Raw genomic sequence first — 13867 nt, 5'->3', positions numbered from 1 at the left:
GTTGTCAGGATGGAGCACGGCGGGTAAATTAACTTATCCACACTGCATGACAGATTCTGATGTCTTTTCATTACCTTGTAGTCGGAAAGTATCCTGGTTTGATAATCACCGGAAGTTTTTATCTATTGATCACCCTTTCAGGTGGAATAAGAAAATTTTTCTAAAAAGTGTTGTAGTCAGAAAACCTCCTCCAGCATTCCATACATCAGATGAAAAAATCATTGAACAAATAGACAGTTATGGATTAACAGATATATATCAAGATTAAATCTTAATCATACTAAATTAACAGATAAATTTTTTTTTAATAAACGGATGATCCAAAAATTCTAGGAGTTAAACTGATCACTTCTAAGCCTAATACAATCACCTATTAAAAAAAACTCGTGGGAACCTACGTTTGATCCATTTTTGGGTAACTAATCATGAAATTACTATTTCCAACTGCGTACCGAGGATGGATAGTAGGTCTCAATCTCGCATCCATCTCATCATCGGGCACACCACTTTTTTCTTTAACTTGTTTAAACAGAAAAAAATATTGTTGCAAACTCAACAAATACTGATGCTAATGCGGTGATAATAAGAGATCTCACCTTGCTATTATATGGAGGTCAAAGAAGGTCAAAATCAAGACGATCAATGCATAGATGACATCGGCCGATCAAGCGAAGCATTTTCCGATCGGGGAGAAGGCTTCGACCCGCCATCGCCTTCGGTACGAAAAGAAGTCAAACGACCGACACTCAATAGAGACGATGTGCAGAAGCCAAACTGAGAGGCTCCCCCGCTCGGTCATACAACAGAGCTTGATATGGGTAGGGTTCAACTTCGGCCAAGCGGCTACCCCGCTCGGTTCGGCCTGGCAGCAGGCCTCGATAATGACAAAGTGGACCCTCGGTCGAGCAGACACACACTGAGGAATAGCGAAGTTCTGGTCGACCAGACGGGGCACCAGAGCGATGGAATACTAGCCGAGCTGTCATCCCGCTTGGCCTAGCAGTACACACTCTCTCTCTGATATCTATCGACATCCTTTTGGGAGTTGATGGCACCAACACCGGGCATGGACAGCCAAAAGATGGTACAGCAGAAGTTTCCACTGTCACTTCAGAGATATTCTCACCCATTAAGGTACTGTGTTAGATACACTTTACTGACAAGTCTTTTCAGGGGAAACCTTGAGAAGCGTGCTCATCTCGGGAAGTGTGCATGTGCGCTACAGGAGCTCTATATAAGGGGGGGGGGGTTCAAGCATTGGTGGAGGTATGCGATATTCACTATTTACGCTACAGTCTTCTTATTTCTCCGCTTTATACTTCATCACCGGTCGTAGGAAGATCGTACCGATTCTACTGTATAAAAATTTTGTACAATTGTCGAACCTTTCCTAAACAACCTATTGTGTTCTTTAGAAATTAAATTAGGAATCGCAAATGGAACTTAACATTATTGATTCCAAATTTAACTTATCTGTTCTTAATGGTTTAGATTTGGATCGCAAAGGATGCTTAACATTATTGATCCAAATCCACTTATGTTATAAATTCAATTAAATATTAATTTTCAAAATTGGCTTCCAGGACTGCATGGCGAGGCACTAGTCCTTCTTGGGTATGTGATCATCTACCACCGCCTAGACAAAGCCTTTTAAGGAAAGCTAATATTTAATTTCCTCATATAACTCTAGGTTTAACCAAAAAGAGCAATCGAATCACAAATTCAAAACTCTAGAATCATATGCCTCTTGTGTTTGGAATTCATACAAAGAAAAACTAGCATGATGCGGAAAACAATTACTAGTTATACCTTTTCTTTGTATGCTAATAACCTCAAGATCTTCTGCCGTATTCTTCGCCTCCTCTTGGACGTCGTGTGGGCGACGAACCTCCAAGATGAACACCACTCAAAAGCTTCTTTCTCCTTCTCTAAAATCCGGCCACCACCACCACAAAGAAATAAAAGAGAGCAAGGGGAAAGGAAGGGGAGAGGGTCGGCCACAAGATGGAGCACAAGCAAGAGAATAAGAATTGATTCATCATGAGACATCTCCTCCCCTTCTTTTATAATACTTGCCCAAGGCATACAAGGAAAGATTTTTACAAAAAATTAAAATTTTCTCTTGTTTTTCCTTTCCTCCTTTTTAATTCCTTTTTCTCCTCTTTGATTGATTTACTTGATTGGCAGGCCCCTTGCTTGGGCACCAAGTAAGGGTGGCCAGCCCTAAGAGGAAGGAAATAAAAATTTTGTAAACATTTTATAAGCAAAGAATGAATACTCTTATAAAATTTTATAAGCTCTCTTTTAATCTCCTAATGTGGATGTTTAAAAAAGGAAAGTTTTCTTTATTTTAAAAACAAGTTTTAAAATTTAAAACTTATCATTTAAAATTTCTTTTTTTAACATGGTTACAAAAAAGGAAAGTTTCAAATTTAAAACTCTCTTTTTAAAAATCATGAGGATGGTTAAAAAGAAAAGTTTTAAAACTTTTAAACTTTCTTTTAAACCATGTGACCTAATTCAAATAAGGAAAGTTTTATAATTTAAAATATCTCTTTTAAAACTTGTAGATATCTACAAAGAGAAGATTTTAAAAATTTAAAACACCCCTCATAAATTGAATTATGTGGCTGACCCCTTTACAAAACTTGTGGTCGACCACTTTAGAGAAGATAGTGGCCGACCCTTGGCTTGGTTATCAAGCCTTGGGCCGACCCCCTCTTGGACACCAAGATGAGTTTTTCATGAGTGGATATGAGACATTAATGAGGCTACGACAGGGATCTAGAGGGGAAATTGGTTTTGGCCTCCCGACGAGCTTGAGTATCCCGTGTTCGCCCCGAACACATAACTCAAGTTCATCAATAATAACTCATTCCACTAGAGAGTTATTATTGCACTACCGCACCAATCCCAAATTACATTATGGCTCCTTCTTATCATGAGTGTGTTAGTCTCCCCGTGTTTAAGATGTTCACTAATTAATTGAATTACTGACAACTCATTTTAATTAATGTCTTAGTCCAAGAGTAGTACCACTCAACCTCATTGTCGTGTCGGACTAAGTCCACCTGCAGGGTTTAACATGACAATCTTTATGAGCTCCTCTTGGGGACATTATCAACCTAGATTACTAGGACGCAGTTTCCTTCTATAATTAACAACACACACTATAATTAATATCATTTCCCAACTTATCGGGCCTTTTGATTTATCGAACTAAATCTCACCCTTTGATAAGTCAAACAAATAAATATGAAATATATGTGCTTGTCATTATATTAGGATCAAGAGCACACACTTCCATAATAACCGAGATCTTGTTCTTTTATTTAGTCAGTATAAAAAGAAACCGCCTCAATGGTCCTACTCAATACATTCTAAGTGTACTAGCGTAATTATATAGTCAAGATAAACTAATATCTAATTACACTATGACTGTTCTGATGGTTTGTTCCTTTCCATCTCAGTCGTGAGCTACTGTTTATAATTTATAAGGAACTGATAACATGATCTTCTGTGTGTGACACTACACCCCATGTTATCTACAATATAAATTAATTGAACAACTACACTTCACATGTAGACATTTTTGACCAATGTGATTCTTTATTTCAAAATAAATGTTTACAAAAGCTAGGCTTTTAGTATACACTCTAACAATATTCACTATTTACGCTATAGTCTTCTTGTTTCTCCGCTTTATACTTTATCGCCGGTGACTGACTTGAGCATCGGAGGGCCAACGCCGGGGACCCTTTCCCTGGCTCAGCACTGACGTAGTTTGTGTTGCAGGTCCGAGCAAAGTCTATGTGTGGTCAGCGGGAGCGCCACATCCCCAACTTTCCATCTCTTCGACTTTCGGACAGGATCATATTTGGGGTCATCTATGGGAACTTAGCCTACATCCGAGCCGAGAAGATGGAGGATGCTGGACGACTCACCACCGTGATGCTCACCTAGGAGGAGCTCGAGATGCTCGTTCAAGCCTAAGTGGCGAAGATAATCGAACAACAACAACAATAGGCGTTAGCCGATCGACAAGCACCGCAACCTGCAACATCGGTGGCCGGTAGACGAGAGGGGTAGGAAGATCGAGCGGAGCAAATCTCCGTATGGGGGCAGAATAAAAGACCGACCGGCACACAGGGGGAAGCGCCACCCGTGCCGATCCCCTTTCATCGCGCCTTGTTCCAAACCCCCTCGGAAAAAGCCCAGGTAAATCAAGAGTGGAGATCGTGTTCGAATGATGCTCCCATTCGGGATGCATGAAAATGCAAGGCGCCCCGAAGCAACGCCTCGCCCAAACGGATCAACCAGCAGTTCTCCGAGGAGATCTTACAAGACCCTCTGCCCAAACACTATACTCCGCCGGCGATCAGGACATACAACGGATCGACCGATCCAGATGATCATCTGGATAGGTTCGATAATGAAGCCACGCTGCACCAGTATACAGATAGAGTGAAGTGTCGAGTATTCCTTACTACCCTCTCCGGATCGGCACAGCGTCGGTTCAGAAGACTACTGGATAGATTAATACGCAGCTTCAAGGACTTCTGAGCTGCTTTCTTACACCACTTTGTCGTACACCGATGTTGCATATTTATCTTGGAGTGCTTCATCATATATCCAGGGATCAGGTTCATGTTCACCAAGGATCAAGTCTGAAGATTCTCCCAAAAATATGAATCTATCAGGTTGCCTAACAACCCTCCCACTACGACGAGACATTACTTGTAATTGTGGATCATTTATGACACGTGTTGCAGTTTCTTGTGGTATCTCATCTTGTACCGTTGGTACTAAGTTAGACGTGTCTTCTCTTATTTCTTCAAGAATAATTTTACTCATGGGCTTGTGGTTCATTATATAGTCCTCTTCTAAAAATCGGGCATTGATGCTAACAATGACCTTCTGATCTTTTGGACTATAAAATAAACCACTTTTCGTTCCTTTAGGATAACCCACAAACAAGCGAACTTCTGTACGTGATTCCAACTTATCAGTGTCTCCCTTTAGCGCATGTGTTGGACTACCCCAAATCCGAATATGCTTCAGACTAGGCTTACGCCCATTCCACAATTCTGTGGGAGTAGAGGGTACTGACTTAGAAGGTACCAAGTTTAGAATGTACATTGTCGTTTCCAAAGCATATCCTCAAAACAAATTTGGTAATTCTGAATAACTCATCGTTGATCTAACCATTTACATAAGAGTCATATTTCTTCGTTCTGCTACACCATTCTGTTGGGGTGTACCAGGTGCAGACAGTTGGGATTGAATCCCGACCTCTGATAAGTAACTCCAAACTCTCCTAAGAGGTACTTACCACTATGATCAGACTGTAGTGTCTTGATACTTTTACCATGACATTTCTCCACATCAGCCTTGTATTCTTTGAACTTATCAAAGCACTCAGACTTATGGCACATCAAGTAAATGTACCCATATCTTGAATATTCGTTTATAAAAGAGACAAAATATTCGAAACCACCTCTTGCTTGGATAGTCATAGGTCCACACAAATCAGAATGAACCAATTTCAACACATCTTTGGCTCTATACCCCTTAGCTTTAAAAGGTCTCTTGGTCATTTTTCCTTCCAAGTAAGATTCACAGGTTAAAAAATTTTCCACCACTAATGAACCCAAAAGTCCATCAGCTATTAACCTTTGAACCCAAAAGTCCACCAAATTTAATTTCTAAAGAACACAATAAGTTGTTAGGAAAGGTTCGGGATTTGTACAAAATTTTTGTACAGGGGAACCAATACGATATTCTGAGTAGCAACCAACAACTACAGTCATTCTAATGGTTTGCCCCAATCCATATTGGTTGTGAACTACTATTTATAATTTATAAGGAACTGATAACATGATTTTCTGTGTGACACCACACACCATGTTATCTACAATATAAATTAAATGGACAACTGTTTTTAACTAAATACAGACATTTGACCAATGTGATTCTCATTTCAAAATAAATGTTAATACAAAAAGCTAGGCTTTTAGTATACATCTTAACACTACCTCCAAAGCAACGGACAAGTCGAAGTCGCCAATCGAGAGATCCTCAGAGTTTTACATGCTCGGCTCAATTACGTTGGAGGCAGCTAGGTCGACGAGCTCCCCAGTGTGTTATGGGCCCTTCTCACGACCCCTAAGGAAGCGACTGGCGCAACCCCCTTCCATTTGATATATGGCGGCGAAGTAGTTGTCCCTGTGGAAGTCAGAGTAGAATCTAATCGGGTGCAGTACTATGATGAAGGAAATGCCGAACAGAGGCTTATGGAGCTCGACTTGGTGGACAAAACGCGGGCGAATGTAGCGGTTCGGATGACAGTGTACCGACAATGGATGAGACAGAACTACAACCGGAGGGTGATCCCGAGCTCCTTCCAGGTTGGCGATCTCGTCTGGAAGAAACTAAAGTCAGTCGGTGACGTCACCAAACTTGAGGCCCCATGGGAGAGACCTTTCAAGATCGTGCAGAAGCTCCGTTCGGGCGCCTATTATCTAGAGGATAAAGAGGGAAGGTAGCTCGAGAGGCCATGGAGCGTCAATCATCTTTAACCCTACAGGGCCAGATGAGAGGTGCGCGAGTGAATACTATATATTTTTGTATGTCTCCCAAACGCTGGGCAAAATATGAATAAAAAGCGAAGGTCTCTTGAAATGTGTCTCCCTCAAACGATCGAGCGGCGACCTTAAACACTTATCTCCATCAACGGTCAACCGGTGACCTTAAACGCATGCCTCCATCAATGGTAGACCGACGACCTTAAATGCTTGTCTCCATCAATGGTCGAGCGACGACCTTAAACCCTTGTCTCCACCAACGGTCGAGCGACGACCTTAAACCCTTGTCTCCACTGACGGTCGAACGACGACCTTAAATGCTTGTGTCCATCAACGGTCGAGCGGTGACCTTAAACACTTGTCTCCATCAACGGTTGAGCGACAACCTTAAACACTTGTCTCCATCAATAGTCGAGCGACAACCTTAAACCCGTGTTTACATCAACGGTCGAGCGACGACCTTAAACTCTTTTCTCCACCAGCGATTGAGCGACATCCTTAAACTCTTGTCTCCATCGACGATTGAGTGATTACCTTAAACCCTTGTCTCCATCGACGGTCGAGCGGTGACCTTAAACACTTGTCTCCACCAACGGTCGAGCGACGACCTTAAACCCTTGTCTCCATCGACAGTCGAGCGACGACCTTAAACCCCCTGTCTTTATCAACGTTCGAGCGTCGACCTTAAACTCGAGTTTACAGCAACGGTTGAGTGGCGACCTTAAACCCCTGTCTACGCCCTCTACCGGTCTCGAATCAGTGTATCAGCTCTCCTATCTGTTGGATCGAGACGTGCTAGAGGGGGGGTGAATAACACTCGTGGCTAAATCGTTCGATTTGTAAAACACTCGATTAATTAAGACGCAGCGGAATAAAAAGTAAACACACAAACACAGAGGAATTTACTTCGTTCGGAGCCTAAGGCGACTCCTACTCGAAGGCCCGCGATCCTTGATCGCTTCCGGTGGGCAACAACTATAAGCTCGATTATTACAGACTAAGTATTACAAGAGATGCGATAAAAGAAATCTATACCGACGACGAAAAAGAGGAATCTTGGAGCTCTGGGTCGTCGTAGGCATGTAGCAGCACTTCCGGGAGTCTTTCGGAGCAGCACGTTGAGTAAAGAAGGCTTGGAACTTATTGTTCTGAGCTGCTGTCGAACCCCCTTTATAAACAGTGTTCAAGGCGCCTTAAACCCTTTCAAGGCGCCTTAAGCCTGAATCTTATCCCGTTCTGCTCGCTGGGATAATTCTTTAAACCCATTCAAGGCGCCTCCAAGCTGTCTAAGGCGCCTTAAACTCCTCCAAGGTGCCTTAAGCCTCCTCCTCGCGCCAGCTCAGGATTTTGAACCCGAGGCGCCTCCAAGCCTCATGAAGGCGCCTCGGACACTGTTCATCCGAGTTCTTCTTTGTGTTTTTGGTACCTGCAACTATGTTAATCCAAAAATACCTGCAACACAAAGTTAACACAAAATAGTAGTGTGAATTTGAAATTATGACAGTCTCCGGACTGTCCGGGTCTGACTTCGAATTTTCGACCGGAAACCCTATGTCGACCCGACGCCTACTGTTCCCTCTACGGAGAACACGTCCTCACCTACTCCACTCAGGAGATTTACCTGCTGCCAGTGCGATCCTCCAGATCGACTGGACTTTTGCTCAGCACTCGATACTTCCGGACTTTCTGCTGGACATCCGCTTCCCGGCTAGTCCAGTCTTTTCACCTGGTTCGCGACACCAGGACTTTCCACCTAGGGTTACCACCCCCTAGGACTTTTGCCTGAAGTCATCAACCTGCCAAGACTTTCCGCATAGGGTTACCACCCCCTATGACCTAGGGTTACCACCCCCTAGAGTTTTTCCCTTTGCCTAACCGCAGCTAGGACTTTTCTCCACCTAGGGTTACCACCCCCTAGGGTTTTTCACCTGCCTAACCGCAGTTAGGACTTTTCCTGAAATACTCATTCAGCATGTTAGATCACAACATACCTTAACTTTGAATCCTTTGCCATTATCAAAACTTGGGTTCGATCGTCGGATGCTTCCCGCACCAACAATCTCCCCCTTTTTGATTATGGCAACCTAAATTCAAAGTTAAGTAAAAACAACTGCATAAAAAGGTTTTAAGTGAGCAAGCTTAAGTATATAAAATCAAATCAACGCCTAACTTAAGCTAACACTTAAACTCTTGTGAAGCTCCCCCTTAATACAGGGTTTCCTCTTTTAAATTTTTACTTTTAACTTAGTTAAAGTTTACTTTTGAATTTTCTTATTCTCCCCCTTTGCCTTTATCAAAAAATAATCCAGTTTAAAATTTTCTTTTTTGAAGAATAAATTAGACTTAAAAAAAAACAGGCTAAGTTGAAAAGCCACTTTTTACCTAAAATTTTGAAAGCACTGAGTTGAAATTTTGTAAAACTATCTGAAAGGTAACCTAGAAAATATCTTAGCAATAATATATAACGTTAGGTTTCAAGGTTGGATAAGTTTGAAGAAATTTTAAAGTTGCTTTATGAACCACTTAGCTAAGCCTTTTGTGAACATTGAACTTTGAAAATTTAGCTTAAGTGAAAAGTGCCTTAGCTTAAAAAATTTGTAAATTTTTAAGTTGAAGAGAGAGAGTAGCTAAAAAATTTGATTTAGGTTATCTATTCAGTTGGTCCTTAAGTCCAAGCATGAGTCAAGTTGAATAGCAATGTAATTGTTGTTGATCAGGTATCAGAGCCCTAAAGTATATGCATTTTTAATTAACAGATTGAGTATCCTTTGCCAACTGTCTAACCTTGAGTTACTTGCTTAATGTCCACAGGACAATAGCTTTCACTTGGTTAGTCAAGTTAAGTTATTTGGTCCAGTTAGACTTGACTAGAGCTGGAGAACTTAACTTGATTAATGTTTATTGCATATTTAACGCCCAGACTCATATCGATGCACAGATATAAGCATTCTTGAGTCCAGGCTGTACCCTATGCATCTCACGCCGTTCTATATTTTTCAAATACAATCAAGGTAAACCTAGGTGTTTGTGAGATGCTCTGGCTGAGTTCTAGGGGAACATAATTTCTAGGGAATAATCCTAGGCTAAGTCCAATTTTTGAAAGTCTAAAAAACTAGGGATTTTGACAAAATGTTTTCCTAGATTTTATAAAAAAAATGTAAGAATATAATGTTATAGTATCTATTCTACCCAACACATACCTATTTGTCTTCTAAGAGAGCTGAACTCAAGTTCAGGTAAGGGTTTTGTGAAAATGTCAGCTAGGTTTGATTTTGACTCAACATAGTTGAGTATAATATCACCCTTAGCTACATGATCCCTTACAAAATGATGCTTCACCTCTATATGTTTAGTCCGTGAGTGATGAATTGGGTTTTTTGTTAGATTTATTGAACTTATATTATCAATTGAAAATTTTGTTTTATGATATTCTAGTTGATAGTCTTTAAGAGTATGCATCATCCATAGCAATTGAGATGCGCATTCACCTAAGGCTATATATTCAGCTTCAGTGGTAGATAAAGCAACACAATGTTGCTTTCTACTTGACCAACTTACAAGGCATTGCCCTATAAATTGACAGCTGCCACTTGTGCTTTTTCTATCTAACTTGCATCCAGCGTAATCTGAGTCAGAATAGCCATGAAGATCAAGAGTGCAAGTTCTAGGGTACCAGAGTCCTATATTTAGAGTACCTTTAATGTACCTAAGTATTCTTTTAACATAGGTTAAGTGTGACTCTTTTGCATAGGATTGGTATCTTGCGCACATACCTAATATATCAGGTCGGCTTGCAGTTAGATACAGTAAACTACCTATTATACTTCTATAATATTTTGGGTCTACTAGTTTTCCAACTGGGTCAGAGTCAATATTGATGTTGGTTGCCATTGGAGTATTTATTATCTTTGAATTTTCCATACAAAATTTTTTAATTAACTCCTTAGCATATTTAGTTTGATAAACATAACTTTCATCTTTAGTTTGTTTTATTTGTAAGCCTAAGAAAAAATTAAGTTCACCAACCATACTCATTTCAAATTCATTTTCCATTAGTCTAACAAATTCTTTTAGAAATTTAGAGTTAGTAGATCCAAAAATTATATCATCAACATAGATTTGGGCTATGAAGATGTCTTTATCTACAGTTTTTACAAATAGAGTTGGATCTATTTGACCTTGGTTGAAGCCTTTGGATATAAGGTGATTGGATAACCGTTCATACCATGCCCTAGGGGCTTGTTTAAGTCCATACAAGGCCTTTTTTAACTTAAATACATGATTAGGATTGTCTAAGTCTTCAAATCCTGGGGGTTGGCTTACATAGACCTCTTCTTTGATGAAACCATTTAAAAAGGCTGACTTAACATCCATTTGGAATAATTTAAACCCTTTATTTGCTGCATAGGCTAATAGCATTCGAATGGATTCAAGTCTAGCTACTGGTGCGTAGGTTTCATCGTAGTCTAATCCTTCAACTTGACTAAACCCTTTGGCTACTAGTCTGGCTTTGTTTCTTATAATATCACCCTGATCATCCAACTTATTTCTAAAAACCCATTTGGTGTCTATTATTGATTTATCTATGGGTTTAGGTACAAGGTCCCAGACTTGGTTTCTCTCAAATTGGGCTAATTCTTCCTGCATTGCAATAATCCAGTCTGGATCAGGCAGGGCTTCTTCTATAGTTTTAGGTTCAATTTTAGAAATTAGAGCGATCTGACTAAGGTTTCTATAGGATGATCTTGTTCTGACTCCAAGGTTTGGGTCACCTAAAATTTGGTCAGGTGGGTGAGAGGTGCTTATTCTAGTTGGTCTTATCTGTGAGTCAGAACCTTGTTCTTCAGACTCATTAAGATTAGGTTGGATTTCATCATCGTTTACTGCTCTTGGATTAGTGTCAATATTTTCATTAGTTAAATTATTTTCTTCATCAAATATTACATTAGTTGTTTCTTCAACTTTCAAGGTATTTTGATTATATACTCTAAAGGCTCTACTGGTAGAGGAGTATCCTAAGAATATTCCTTGGTTAGATTTGGGTGTAAATTTTCCTAAGTAATCTTTAGTATTTAATATGTGAACTTTACAACCAAATACTTTTAAGTAGTTTAAGTTAGGAATTTTATGATAATATAGTTCATAAGGAGTTTTCTTGTGATATTTATTGATTAAAATTTTGTTTTGAATGTGATTTGCAGTATTTATGGCTTCAGCCCAAAATTGGTGATTTAAATTATATTCATTTAACATAGTTCTGGCGGCTTCTTGTAGTGTTCTATTTTTACGTTCCACCAGGCCATTTTGCTGAGGGGTTCTAGGACATGAAAATTCATGTAGATATCCATTTATTTTATAAAATTGAGTAAATCTATGATTTTCAAATTCTCCCCCGTGATCACTTCTTATTCTTTTAATTTTAGTATCTTTTTCATTTTCTATTAATTTACAAAAATTACTAAATGTTTCATAGGTTTCATCTTTTGTTTTTAGGAATCTTACCCATGTAAACCTAGAATAGTCATCAATTATTACTAAGCAATACTAGTTCTTGCTTAATGACTTGGTTCCATGTGAATCAAATAGGTCAAGGTGAAGGAGCTCAAGTAATGAGTTGGTTCTTTCTAGATTTGTTGGTTTGTGTGTTGACTTAGTTTGTTTTCCTTGTTGACAAGCATTACAGATTGAGGTTTCAATGAATTTTAGTTTGGGCAAACCTCTAACTAGACCGTTATGACTCATTCTTGAAATGAGTCTTGTGTGAGTGTGACCCAGTCTTCTGTGCCACAAGTCAGTCTCCTCTTCTTGTGTTATTAAACACTTTATTGAGGATGTGGGTAGATTAATTGAGTACATATTATTTTTCCTAAGTCCCTTAAGTGTAATTTCAGGATTTTCAATATTTCTGACTAAACACCTAGTTTTGTCAAAAGTGACTAAGTATCCGCTATCACATAATTGGCTTATACTTAGTAAGTTGAAATTGAAATTATCAACTAACAGAACTTTTTTAATAATAAACTCGGAGCTGAGTTCGATATTACCTCTTCCGATTACTTTAAGTTGACCATTGTTGCCGAATGCAACTGATCCTAAATTTTTTAATTTGAGCTTTGAAAACTTCAATTTATCTCCAGTCATATGTCTGGAGCATCCACTATCCAACATCCATTGATCCAACTCCTACACATGAAGTAGTTGAATTGGTTTCTTTTTAATGGATTAAAGATAGCATGATTGAAGCAGACACTATGTTTTCTAATCCATTGTAAAAAAAATACTTTGCATTTTAAGTTTTAAGTAATTTTGAAATTGATTTTTAAATAGTTAAAAAAATTTTTAAATAGTTAAAAAAAATTTTAAATAATTTTGAAATAAATTTTGAGTTAATTACTTTGATGATAATTCAAGATAATTAACTTGATTAATTTAAATTCAATTCAATTTTACTTTTAATTCTTAGTCATCTCACCCGATCTAAATTTTCAATCAGGGAACCCTATAATTGTTGTGAGATGAATTATGGTTGAATTTTAGGGTAAGGTTTGACTTTGTGTTAGATTCAGGTTTAGCTTTGGGTTCAACAAGTAAGCATTCTTTGGATAAACTTCTGGGCTATGGTGAGTCACAAGGAACTCATTAAAGTAACCATGCCTTCGAGGTTTTCCAAATAGTCCTACCCACTGAACTTAATACTGAACCTTGGTCTAACTAGTTAGGATCCATTTAAGGGTAGCTTCGGTCAGTTCCACTTGGCCAAATGCACCAGGTCGAAGCCATATCTTCCTAGACATGCGATGCCCAAGCTTCCCTAACGTACTATCATCCAAAAACTTCACCAGTACCGTGGGTCAAGTTAAACCTCGCCCTTTTATCTAACCTTAATTACCCTGCCAGGTAGTCTATTCTTGTTTACCCATTCCGGGTAGTTTAGTTTGGGGGTGCTAGCTATTCTGGATCCTTCTTCTATTGACTTTTGAATTTTTGAATTTTAATTTAATTTTAAATTTTGAATTTGTGATTTGAATTTTGAATTTTGAATTTTGAAGTTTAATTTAATTTCGAATTTAGAATTTGTAATTTGATTTTTGTATTTTATTTTAATTTCGAATTTGTAATTTGAATTTTGAATTTTGAATTTTAATTTGGTTTGATTAATATCGTTTTTCTTTTTGCTCCCCCTGGATCATGGCCTCGATGTGGTCTATCGAGGTAGTATATTTGATCCTTCGGGACCCAGTATTGACCAGATCCAACTTGATTGATCAATTTGGACTTGGGGA

This window comes from Zingiber officinale, chromosome 11A (genome assembly GCF_018446385.1).
Source record: "Zingiber officinale cultivar Zhangliang chromosome 11A, Zo_v1.1, whole genome shotgun sequence".
Taxonomy (NCBI): Eukaryota; Viridiplantae; Streptophyta; class Magnoliopsida; order Zingiberales; family Zingiberaceae; genus Zingiber; species Zingiber officinale.
This window is presented reverse-complemented; position numbering follows the sequence as displayed.